Genomic DNA, 13,130 nt, shown 5'->3' on the forward strand with positions numbered 1-13,130 from the left:
GGGGGGCAGTTGACATAAATATTGTGGTGGCCATCTTGAATTATAATGTGGCAACCCAATATTTGATAAGGACCGTTTTTATACATATACACAGTAACACAACAAAATGGAAGTAGGTGTGTTGCTAATTCTTTACATCATCCTGGTCACAAGGTTAACATTTATACATAGATAATGGCAGCCATCTTGGATTTTCACCTGGCAACACAATAAAGTAGTCCCACGCTACTTTGCAGTTCATTTATCGCGGACTCACTCTATCGCATTTTTTCAAAATAAAATTGGACATGACACACAACTGGCTGATTGATGGATGAAATGCATGATCGGTATGGAATTTGTATTTAAAATAAATTATTTAGCACCAGAGCTACAGAAAAAGCTCCTTCTGCACCTTTGTGCGGCCCATAGTGCAGGATAGATTTCCTGCTGAAGCTGATCAGCTGATCTCCATGCAGAATGGAAAAGTGGGCATGGCCAAGAGCACTTGAAAGTGGCAGAGAGCAGCTGAGGAAGGGAGCTGAAATCATGACATTCTTTGCTCTTTTAAAGCATTTAGAAACATTGGTTAGAATATTGCAACAGTGTGGGAGAGGTTTAAAATGCCTTTTCTCTCACACACACACACACACACACACACACACACACACACATATATTTATGAATATTAAAATAAACTACTACTTACTACTTCTATTACAATTCCTACTTCGCGGTTATTCACTTATCGCGGGGCTTCAGGGTATGGATCCCTCGCAATAAACGAGGGACTACTGTATTTGAAAGAAAAATTTTTTACACCTAGTTGCAACCACACACCAAAATGAAAGTTGGTACCTCACTTATTTTTCAAGGGACCATAATTGTCGGACTACAGATCGCACCTGTGTCTAAGCCGCACATATTAAACATAAGATAAATCATAATTTTGTACATAAGACGCCCTGGTTACTAAGCCTTGGGCATTCATCGATCATTAACTGAATGTGTGCCTGGCTCCAGCAGTGTGCAGCTTTCTTGTTTTAGTACAAGAATCAGCCTCTTGATGGCGATCACAGACTATAGCTTGCTTCAACAACGCTCAGACTGCAAGATTGTCACAAGTCTTTGTGAAGCTTTGCTGTATGATTCATGGTTACAATTATATCTTCAAAATGAACACAATAACTATCTAAGCTTAATCACTGGACAGAATGGTGCCAAACACCTATGTATCTGAAATTATTAAAAAAATATATTTACTGGGAAATACTACCCAGTCTTAACGAGGTCATGTGACCGGAAGTCAAATAGTACCGGCAAAATGCAGTAAATCTTCAATAACTTACCGGTAGTACCATTGATTTTAATTGTAAAACAGTATTGGTATCAGTTGCTATTTTAAAATCCATCCATCCATTTCTTCTGCTTATCCGGGGTCGGGTCGCGGGGGTAGCAGCTTAAGTAGGGAGGCCCAGACTTCCCTCTCCCCAGCCACTTGGGCCAGCTCCTCCAGGGGAATCCCAAGGCTTTCCCAGGACAGCCGAGAAACATAGTCCCTCCAGTGTGTCCTGGGTCTTCCTCGGGGTCTCCTCTGGGTGGGACATGCCCGGAACACCTAGCCAGGGAGGCGTCTAGGAGGCATCCTAACCAGATGCTCGAGCCACCTAAACTGGCTCCTCTCGACGTGGAGAAGCAGCAGCTCTACTCTGAGTCTCTCCCGGATGATCAAGCTTCTCACCCTATCTCTAAGGGAGAACCCAGACACCATGCGGAGAAAACTCGTTTTGGTCGCTTATATCCATGATCGTGTTCTTTCCGTCACAACCCAAAGCTCATGACCATAGATGAGGGTAGGAACGTAGATGAATCGGTAAATTGAAAGTTTCGCCTTTTGACTCAGCTCTCTCTTCACCATGACAAACGGTATAGCGCCCGCTTCACTGCCGACACCGCACCTATCTGCCTATCGATCTCCTGCTCCATTTTTCCATCATTCGTGAACAAGACTCCAAGATACTTGAACTCCTCCACTTGGGGCAGGACCTCCTCCCCGACCTGGAGAGGGCACTCTACCCTTTTTCTTCTCAAGATTATGGCCTCGGATTTGGAGGAACTGATCCTCATCCCGGACGCGTCACACTTTGCTGCGAACCGCCCTAGCGAAAGCTGTAGATCACAACCTGATGAAGCCAATAAGACCACATTACCTGCAAAAAAACAGAGAAGCGATCATAAGGCCACCAAAATGGATCCCCTCAACACCTTGGCTGTGTCTAGAAATTCTGTCCATAAAAGTTATGAACAGAATTGGTGTCAAAGGGCAACCTTGGTGAAGTCCAACTCTCACTGCGAATGAGGCCGACTTACTGACGGCAATGCGGACCAAGCTCAGACACCGGTCATACAGGGACCTAACAGCCCTTTATCAAAAGGCCCGCTACCCCATTCTCCTGGAGTACCCCCCACAGGGTTCCCCGAGAGATGTAGTCAAACGCCTTCTCCAAGTCCACAAACACATGTAGACTGGTTGGGCAAACTCCCACACACCCTCCAGGACCCTGCTGAGAGTGTAGAGCTGGTCCAGTGTTCCACAACAAGGACAAAAACTGCACTGCTCCTCCTGAATCTGAAGTTCGACTATCCGGTGGACCATCCTCTCCAGAACCCCCGAATAGACCTTACCAGGGAGGCTTAAGAGCATGATCCCCTGTCGTTGGAACACACTCTACAGTCCCCCTTTTTAAATAGGGGGACCACCAACCCAGTCTGTCAATCCAGGGGAACTGCCCCCAATGTCCACGCAATATTGCAGAGTCGCGTAAGCCAACACAACCCTACAACATCCAGAGCCTTAAGGAACTCTGGGCGAATCTCATCCACCCCCGGGGCCCTGCCACCGAGGAGCTTTTTAACCACCTCAGTGACCTCATCACCAGAGATTGGAGAGCCCGACCCAAAGTCCCCAGGCTGCGCTTCCTCAGTGGAAGACATGCCGGTGGAATTGAGGTCTTTGAAGTATTCTGCCCACTGACCCACAACATCCCAAGACGAGGCCAGCAGCACACCACCTCCACTACTAACAGTGTTGGTGGTGTACTGCTTTCCCCCCATGAGACATTGGATGGTGGACCAGAATCACCTCAAAAGCCATACGGAAGTCATTCTCCACGGCCTCCCCAAACTCCTCCCACACCCGAGTTTTTGCCTCAGCGACCACCCGAGCCACATGGCGGTTTGACTGCCGGTACCCATCAGCTACTTCCGGGGTCCCACAGGCCAAAAAAGGCCCAATAGGACTCCTTCTTCAGCCTGACAGTGTCCCTCACTGCCGGTGTCCACCACCGGGTTCAAGGGTTACTGCCGCGACAGGCACCGACAACCTTGTGGCCATAGCTCTGATAAACCATCTCGACAATAGAGGTGCGGAACATGGCCCACTCTGACTCAATGTCCCCCACCTCCCCCGGAACGTGTTTCGAAGCTCTCTCGGAGGTGGGAGTTAAAGATCCGTCTCACGGGATAATCTGCCAAACATTCCCAGCAGACCCTCACAATACATTTGGGCCTGCCAGGTCTGACTGGCATGCTCCCCCACCATTGGAGCCAACTCATCACTAGGTAGTGGTCAGTGGACAACTCTGCCCCTCTCTTCATCCGAGTGTCTAAGATATGCGGCCGCAGATCAGATGAGATGACAACAAAGTTGATCATCAAACTTTGGCCTAGGGTGTCCTGTGGCAAAAGCACATATGGACATCCTTATGCTTGAACATGATGTTCGTTATGGACAATCCATGATGAGCACAGAAGTCCAATAACAGTACACCATTCTGGTTCGGATCATGAGGGCCGTTCCTCCCAACCACACCCCTCCAGGTCTTACTGTCATTGCACACGTGAGAATGGAATTCCCCCAGCAGAACAAGGGAGTCCCCAGGAGGCACACACTCCAAGGACTTTTAAATGTACTTTCTAAATTATCTTAAATAAATTTGAGGGGATCTCTCCTCAGCACTAATATGAGCAGGAGAGGGAGAAAGGGGGAACAGCCCCACCCCCTTATTTCCACCGCTTATTTTCATGCATCAGATGAGCTTAAACAAGATTCTGGTATTTAAACACATATTTACCGTACACAGATTTAAAAAAAATTGTTTAAATATGCACCAGTCTTGACTGACTGACTGCTTTAAAAATAAATCTATTTCTTCTCCTCCGCTGAGCTTACATGAGGGGGAGGAAATGGGAACAGCCCTCCTCTAGCTGTGGTTAATGTGTTCCGATGTGCCCTGGTATTTAAACGCACATTTACCGTTCACAGAAAGAAATTAAAAACTTTTACTAAAATATGTACAGACTTGACTGCTTAGACAACTTCTGCTCAGCAGAGCCCAAGTCATGACCCAGGAGAGGGGGGACGGCTTTAACATGGCTAAAAAAAAATAAAAAAAGTACCAATAGTCAACCAAAAGTCACTCATCGTTCTGTTCTCCGTCCTCCTGTGTACTAAAACCATGAAAGTCCTCTTCTTCAGTGTCAGAATTGAAGAGGCTCAAAACAACGTTATCACACACCGGCTCCGTCTCGCTCTCGACGTTACTTTCCCTTTTCCTGTCCGCATCATCCTCCAGCGGTCCAGCCTTTCGAAATCCATTGATGATAGTGGATTTTTTTTCACACTGCCCCACGCTGTCAGGACCACTGGCAAACTTGAGCAAACGTTGCTTTGCGCATTTGGCCAGTATTAGTAAACGATTTCTCGCCGCTCGTCATCCAAGCCTCCCACTCAGTTCAATTACAATATCTCATTAATCATTAAGGTTAGACTTGTGGTCACATGATGACGGACTGGGTGGAGTTATGGTAGGAAATATGAAACCGTGAGCGACAGGCTCTGGATCTGATCTGATTACCTGAGGGCATCACTTTGTGTAACAAAAGCCTGCCCCCGTGAGGGGCGGGGTGCTGGGAGCCACGAGCACCCAGCACTGTCGAAGGAAAATGTTAGTCAGTGGCAGGATGTTACCGAGAGATGGCATGAAGTCTTTCAAAATAAAATATAAATTTTGAAAATTATGAAAAAAATACATAAATACAATGCTCCTGCATATACCGCAGGGTACAAAGTGTGAGTAAAAAGTAGCGGCTTATACAACGGCAATTACGGTATCATGCTCGCAACACAGACAGACATTTATGGCAATAGCCATCTTGGATTTTGAAATGGCAACGTAATTTTCTAAAGGAACCTTTGTAGCCACAAAAATGGAAGTTGACATCTCGCTTCTTTTTCAAGTTATAAATTACTTTTACCATTATAGAACAGAATAGAATAGAAACAGCCTTTATTGTCCCACGGATGGGAAATTCAAATGTAACTGCAGCAACAGCAGCAACAGATAAAAAGATTATCATGATTATCATTATCAAGATTATCATTATCACATAAGATGTTAGAGTAACTGGATGTTAATCAGTCAATTAACGACAAATTGCATTTTTTGCAAAAATGCAGTGTGAATGCTTATTGCTCAATGATTTTGCTGAAAGTTGAACAAGCTGAAAGGAGCACATACAAATGAAAAACCGCAGGAAAAACATTTAAAAACACGGTAACGATTAAATTAGTAGAAAAAGCTCAAATTTACAGAAAAGGTTGAAAGAAGTGAACGAAGTAAAACAAAAAGATGCAATAGGCAGAACTCAAGTGCAAAGAGCAGAAAATGGCTAAAATGAACCTAAAATCTGAATTTATCAGTTTAGAGCTATTAAAAGAAAGAGGTGACCTTTGACCCCATGGCTCTGAAATCAATAGGGATCATTTGTGACCCCTGAGGTGTCGAGCTGTGAGGTTTGACATTCCTCTGCTCAACGGCTGCAGAGTTGCAGCTCAGACAAAACATTGGACGGTGACTAATGTGTGTTAACTTTGACAGACATTTTAAATGCTTAATAATTTGTGTTGGACATACTCTCAGCTACTACCACACCCAAGTTTAGCTCAAAATGTTTAAAATGGACCAAGTTGAAGCTAAAGCAAAAAGTCTAAATTAAAAATGTAGCTAGAAAAAAGCACAACAAATCTGAACTTATCACAAAAAGTAGCTGAAAGTTGATGGAAAAAAGCTAAACTTAGCAGAAAGAAGCTAAATGTAGCAGAAACATGCTGAGATTACCAAAATGAAGCTAAACGGACAAAAACAACCTAAATGAGCAGAAAAATTGCACAAAAAAGCAAAAATGGGAAGGAAAAAGGCTTAAAAGTAATGAAAAAGCTGAAATGACTGAAAGCAACAGAAAAATGTATTTATTTATTATTAAGTTTTATTTAATCAGGCAAATCCCATAGAGATCACAGATCTCTTTTGCAAGGCGGCTTGGACCTGAAGGATCTGTGGGAGGAAACTGGAGTACCTGGAGAACACCCACACAAGCACGAGAAGAACATGCTAACTCCACACAGAAAGATCCCAGGTCCAACCGGGGATTGAACCCATCACCTTCTTGCTGTGAGGCAACAGTGCTAACCACTTAGCTAAACAAAAAAAAAAGCTGAAATTAGAAGAAATATTTAGGGACGGGGTCGATCCGATCCGGTATCAGCCTCCGTCCGATACCAGCATAATTTATGTATCTAATTTTTCCGATCCAACCGGCCGATATTTCCGATCCATGATGCAAGTTGGCTTCAAACTATGGACTGGATTTCCTGAACGGCGGCATGTCTCATGAGCCCAGAGTAATAAGACCCGCCTCACATTCAGGAAATCCAGTTCATAGTTTGCAGCAGCTACAACGTGAGGACTGAGTTAGCAGCACCGTGGCTAACAGCTAACAAACTTTTCATCTAAACATGTCGCTGTGTGGAAGTATTTTACACTAAACACTACAAGACAAGACAGCAACGTGCACTGTCTGCAGAGACATAGCGCCACATTAAACCACGGTAAAGTTAGTTCTACGTTGGACATTCGAGCTCCGGGGCTTCAGCGGGGCGCTGCTCTTTGCTCAACCCAAAGAGGCGACTCGACCCCGGCCAGCCACGTCCAATCTGCCCCTCAGTCTGCCCGTCTCTGAGGAGGGACAGACTGAGCGCGGCTGCCTGAAGTCAGACTGCCTGCTTCAGCTTGAACAAGAAGAAGACATCGCTGAAACCACGGAGCTCAAATGTTTACAGAGAAGTTGATAAACTTCATCATAATTAATGACCAACCACTATCAGTTGTAGAAAATGAAGGATTTCACAGCTTGATACTTGTAGACAAGATATAGTTTACCCTCCAGAGATATTTATCAGTACAACAGTAGACAATCATAAAAAACATATGATTTGAAAATTACAATAAAATTATATATATACAAAAAAAACCCGAAACAAAACCAGCTACATTATAAAGTGATGTAAAAATACTAAAAACAGGAACATGTCTGTTGGTTTATGCCATGAACTTAGCAGGTGTACAGGTGCCTGTAAAGGCATTCACACCATTGTTTTCCGGAAAGTTGCTATCATTATTCCGTATGCTTTTTAGAAGCTATCTACTCCCACAGGTTTAGTGCTATATAAACAGTTCATATATCAAAACGTTCAGCTATTTCAGGACAATATCGCTATGACTTTGATTATTGATGCAGCTTTAGCTTTTGGAGATATTCAGCCTTTTCTGCCATTTTGGCTCTCATTGAAAATGAATGGAGCTCTCTATAAACAGACCAAGAGCACCATCTGGCAGTTTTCAAAATACCCTACGCAATAAACTTAGTTTGTCGTAGAAGCATGACACTTGATAGACTTGTCCAATTCCCCAAGATGGAGCATGCTGAAGGGGCGGGGCCAGACCTGAAAGTTTGATCTCTTGCCATGAAAAACAAAAGGCTAATAGCTCATAAACAAAAACTGTCTGAAACATCAAACCTTCAGTGATTGATCCATGTCAGGTCCCCTGCAAGACTGAATGTCAAATCATGACATCACTTAAGCCACGCCCCCTGACAAGAGGAAGTGTAAAGTTTTACATTTAACATCCCAAGCTGACCCATGTGATCTAATCAGCATGATGGTGTGTCCAGTGACTGAAGACATGTTGGTGTAACTTGCTTTCCAACACCGACAGTTTTGGGTGGAGCATGTGGGCGGCTTGGCAAAGTAAAACATAACGCTGTCGCAATACATTTGGCTCTAAAATCCACAGATTTGAGCCGAGGTGCACCAAAATCAGTATGATCGATCATTATCCACCCCTTGAACAGGAAGCCATGATAAGTGGCCAATAGCCTCTATAGCACCCTCTACGTTATACTTACATTTATATCTCGGCCATACATCATCCGATCTGCTCCAGATTTTTGGTGCTTGATCAGTGAGCACTTCTACACGCATTTGTATTGTTGTTTAACTTTTGACTCAAGTGCGCCCCCTAGATTATTCCAACAGTTATATCTCAGTGACATATCATCAGATATGCACCAGATTTTTTGTGCATGATGTGTGAGCACTTGTAGACACATTCTAGACACTTTTTTTTGTTTAACATTTGACTCGAGTGCACCCCCTACATTATTCCGATAGTTATATCTCAGTGATACATCATCCGATCTGAACGGAATATTTTGTGCTTCATCAGTGAGCAACTACAGACACATTGGTATTGTTGATTCATGACATGACTTAAGGCCCACCCACTCAGAGAATAAACTGTCAATTATTGGGTGACTCTTCCAGCTTGGCCCTGTGTAATTTATAAAACTTAAACTGTAACTGTTGATTACCACATGACACGTGGAAAAGCATATATGAAGTGCTCGTCAAACATTCACAACAAAACAGGAAGTAAAACTCCTGTCTGGAAGGTCAGATTTCACGTATACTTCTAAGACCTGGAGCTGGATTAGTACTGAAATGGACGGAAGGCGATGTCAAACATTCAGGAAATGCGCATCGTGGTGATTGTGTGTGGGATTGGCATGGCAGCATTTGCGATGGCGACTGGGTGGAGGGGCTAAATCTCCTGCGGTCGCGGCATGGCCGGAGCGGTGCTTTGCTGGGAGGGCCTTAAATGGCATTCACACGTGCATTTTCACAGGAAATGCAAATTCTCTAGTTTTATTTAATTCATTTATTCATTCATTTAAAAGAAACAAAACAAATTCATAAAAAGGAAAACATTGAATGAAAAGAGTGCAGAAAGCAGAAAAATAAATCCTTGTATCTGCCCCTTATTTAAAAAGTAAATAAAATAACTTTAAACAATCACTTAAATTAATCACTTTAATATCCACTTTAAAGCTAGGAATAAAAGAACATGTTTTGTGTTAGCAGAATTTAATTCTAACATTAAAACTTATCCAACATTAATAAAACTTAAATTGTCCTTGAGAGGAGATTATCACAGCCTCATAAAATCAATGATGATCATGATATCGGAACTGGATCGGTATTGGCCGATATTCAGATTTAGGTATCGGGATCAGAAGTTAAAAAATGTGGATCGGTCCATCCCTAGAAATAATTTGAGGACATTAAAAGCTGAAAGGATGTGAACAACCCACTGCGCAAGGAGACGTCTAAAGGTCTTTTTTGTCCGGCTAATGTTGGTCCCTCGCAGGTGCAGACTGTGACGCCAGATGAAGTCTTTTTCTAACGTTCAATAGAGACGTCCTTCTGCATCAACTTTTAACTTATTTTATTCACATCAGATAATATTATTATTAATTGCTTTGTGTTGTCATCATGGTAAGTTCCCATGCAATGGTGAACCCATCCATCCCAGGTGGATGTTGGAAGGAGTGGGGTTTGATCCCAGGACCTTCGGGTTTGGAGTCGGCTGCTCTGCCACTACTCCATCTGTATGTGACAAAGAAAGCCAAGGAAACATCCATCCATCCATTCATCCATTCATCATCCATCCATTCATCCTTCCATCCATCATTCATCCATCCATTCATCTTCCATCTATCCATCATCCATCCATCCATCTATTCATCCATCATCTATCTATCCATCCATTTATCCATCATCCATTCATCCACCCATTTATCATCCTTCCATCTATCCATCCATCCACCCATTCATCATCCATCCATCCATCCATCCATCCATCCATTCATCATCCATCCATCCATCCATCCAGCATCTTTACCCCCTTCTTCTTTTTTGGTCCTGGGGGTCACTGGTGCCCATATCCAGCAGTCACTGTGAGAGAAGGGACACCCTGGACAGGTCTCCAGTCCATCACAGGGACACCTAGGGACAATTTAGAGTCACCAGTCAGCCTAACATGCATGTTTTTGGTCTGTGGGAGGAAACCGGAGTAACCAGAGAAAATCTATGCAGCACGGAGAGAACATGCAAACTCACCCAGAAAGGCTCCCAGTCGGGATTTGATCCGGTGACTTTCTCGCTAAGAGACAACAACTTTACCAACTGTGCCACCAATTTCAGGATAATGTTTCTCAGTTTAATAAAATGGAAGGTTTTGATTATTAGGCGGCATGATTGCTTAGTTGGTAGAGCTGCTGCCTCTCAGTGAGAAGGTCGCTGGTTCAAATCCCAGTCCGGGACCTTTCTGGGTGGAGTTTGCATGTTCTCTCCGTGCATGCATGGGTTTTCTCCAGGTACTCCAGTTTCCTCCCACAGACCAAAAGCATGCATGTTAGACTGACTGATAACTCTAAATTGTCCCCAGGTGTCCCTGTGATGGACTGGAGACCTGTCCAGGGTGTCCCCCGCCTCTCGTACAGTGATCGCTGGATATGGGCATCAGTGACCTCCACGACCCTAAAAGGAAGAAGCAAGTAAAGACATGGATGGCTTTGATAAGTCCATCATTCAAAACATTGAAGAATCTGGAGAAATCTGAGCTCAAAGAACAAGGCAGAAAGTCAGTATTGGATGTCTGTGATCCTTGGGCCCTCAGGAGCCCCTGCATCGAAAACAGGTGTGGTTCTGTTACAGAGGTCACTGTGGGGGCTCAGTGACATGCCCTTAAATCCTTGTCTGTAAACACTGTTGGCTGGGCCATCCACAAATGCAGGTTAGAGTTCTGTTATACAAAGAAGAAGCCGTATGTGAACACCATCGAGAAACTGGACCACAACTCATTTAAAGACTGAGGCGAAGTGGAGAACTCTGCTCTGATCACACTAATCAAAATGATCAATTCTTTTTGGAACCCACAAACACCACACCTGAAAGAGTACATGAACTATCCAGCAAGCAGCCATCAGGGCACGAACAACCCACTAAACATTAGACGTGGAATGCATGTGCAGATCATGTGTATACTGAGTCCATCGGTCAAAGACCAATTCTGGGCGTCTCCACCACGTACAAACAAGGTCCACTATTTGGACATCTAACCATGACCTCACTTGTACGGCAATATAGAGTAGAATGTTTGAACGTCAAACTTGGAGGTCATATAGACATCCAAGACAGGTGCAGGTGTGCCTTAAGTGAATATAATCATAAAAGTTACATTCATAAAAGAGTAACTGTGCACAGTTACTCTTATGATTATACATTTGCACGGTTTTGTTCATTAACCAACTGTTGCTATTTTCTGCGTTCATTTCTCTCAGAGCTACTTCTGTTCATCCAGTAAAGAGATTAAAGGGAACATTTAAGGAGATGACTTATTTAACTGGGGGTGGGTGGATGGGTTCACCATTGTATGGGAACATACAACTGACCGTGAAGATTCTCAGTCATCCAGGACATAAATTCAAAAAAGGTTCAATACAAAAACAACTGGACTTTATTTGTAACAGAAGACGATTCACTCCTCATCCGAGGAGCTTTCTCAATTCAAAGAGCAGAGAGTGAGGGGTTCAGGTTCAGAGGCTGAGATAAGACACACATACATATGCAGATTGACAAATCACATCTCACACCTTAACAGTAGGGGTTTCTTAAGGGTTAGAGAAAGCTCCTCGGATGAACGTCTTCTATTACAAATAAAGTCCAATTGTTTTGGTATTGAACGTTTTTTTAAATACAACAATGACAACACACAGCACTTAATAACATTATTATTATAATTATTATTACAATTATTATCTGAAGTGACTAAAAGAATTTAAAATTTGATGAGCTGTGCACCTGTCTTGGATATGACCTCCAAGTATGACGCTCTAGATTGACGTACAAGTGAGATCATATGGTTGTTTGCACGTTGTGGAGACGTCCAGAATTGGTCTTTGACCGACGGGCTCAGTATACACATGATCTGCACGTGCATCCCACGTCTAATGTTTAGTGGGTTAGGCTGATGGTCCTTTTGCATGTGAACATGCTGTGACTGGCAAGTGCTCTTTTTAGAAGATTGAGTTTATTGCAGCTTCTCAGACTCAAGACGTCTTTTAGGGAATATCTTGTACATATAGCATATTTAGCAAGACTATGCTAAACCTCCTATTGCATCATTAGAAGAGAGAAAAGTCCTGGTGCTGAACGAACCTGGTCCTGACCTTGGACAGGGAAGAACTGAACCTCCATCAGACAAGAGTGGGTCAGTTCCTCCAGCAGCTTTCTAATTGTGCTTACAGGCTGAAAATACACATATCTGCCCTACCCAACACACGCACGCACACACATCATTGTGTCATGAGCATCACTCCCTGTGCACAGAGTTGTGGACAAGAGTGTGCGTAATGGGCCAGGTTTCTCAGCTCACGCGCGCCATGTTGGACGCTCACATCACAACAAACGCACAGAGCCTCCTGCTCATGCGCTCCACATTCTGCAACCAGTCAGCATCTCTCATGGCCGACTGGCGCCACTGGAAGTGAAAAAACACGCACACTGTGGTGGAAAAGGATCGATCCTCATGATGGACACTTCCTGTTGCACCTGCTGCTGCTGATCAGCACTGATGGATGCTTTGCAATCATATCTATACCATCTAGATCTATAATATGTGCATGTGTGTATATGTGCATGTGTGTATATGTGCATGTGTGTATATGTGCATGTGTAGGTCCATGTCAGTGCGTCCCGCACTTTGATCTAAACATGTTGGAAATGACAGAAAGCAGGTCAGACACAGAAAAAGGCTCCAATAAAAAACACTTACTCGCGCCGTGTGTGTGTCTCACGCACTGCTCCTCGCGCCGTGTGTGTGTCTCACGCACTGCTCCTCGCGCCGTGT

General features: G+C 43.8%; 1 protein-coding gene across 1 annotated transcript in view; it reads right to left on the minus strand.

Moving 5' to 3' along the window:
• palm1b (paralemmin 1b) overlaps window positions 1-13,127 on the minus strand; it is a 59,113-nt gene extending 45,986 nt beyond the window's left edge. The window contains exon 1 of the mRNA XM_037695528.1: window positions 13,056-13,127. The gene's annotated coding sequence lies outside the window, so the exon portion shown is untranslated. The remainder of the gene's footprint in view (window positions 1-13,055) is intronic.
• Window positions 13,128-13,130: the final 3 nt, after the last annotated feature.

Source organism: Nematolebias whitei, chromosome 21 (genome assembly GCF_014905685.2).
Source record: "Nematolebias whitei isolate Nwh7 chromosome 21, NemWhi1, whole genome shotgun sequence".
Lineage (NCBI taxonomy): Eukaryota > Metazoa > Chordata > Actinopteri > Cyprinodontiformes > Rivulidae > Nematolebias > Nematolebias whitei.